Source organism: Kryptolebias marmoratus, linkage group LG18 (assembly GCF_001649575.2).
Source record: "Kryptolebias marmoratus isolate JLee-2015 linkage group LG18, ASM164957v2, whole genome shotgun sequence".
NCBI classification, from domain to species: Eukaryota; Metazoa; Chordata; class Actinopteri; order Cyprinodontiformes; family Rivulidae; genus Kryptolebias; species Kryptolebias marmoratus.
Window position 1 is genome coordinate 20,458,816 of NC_051447.1, and position 358 is coordinate 20,459,173.

Genomic DNA, 358 nt, shown 5'->3' on the forward strand with positions numbered 1-358 from the left:
GGAGCTCTAAACCCGGTCCTGTTGGAGCTCTTATCTCTCACCTGTCCTCCTGACCGTCTCACCTGTCCTCCTGAATGTCTCACCTGTCCTCCTGACCGTCTCATCTGTCCTCCTGACCGTCTCACCTGTCCTCCTGAATGTCTCATCTGTCCTCCTGACCGTCTCACCTGTCCTCCTGACCGTCTCACCTGTCCTCCTGACCGTCTCACCTGTCCTCAGGTATTTCTTCCCTCAGTTTCCCTCAATGTTCTCCTGACAGAGAACATTATCACCCGCCACCAAAAGGCGGGTGATAATGTTTCTGCTTCTGTCTGTCTCCTGACCCTGTGGACAGATTTCAATGAACGTCTCAGGAAAT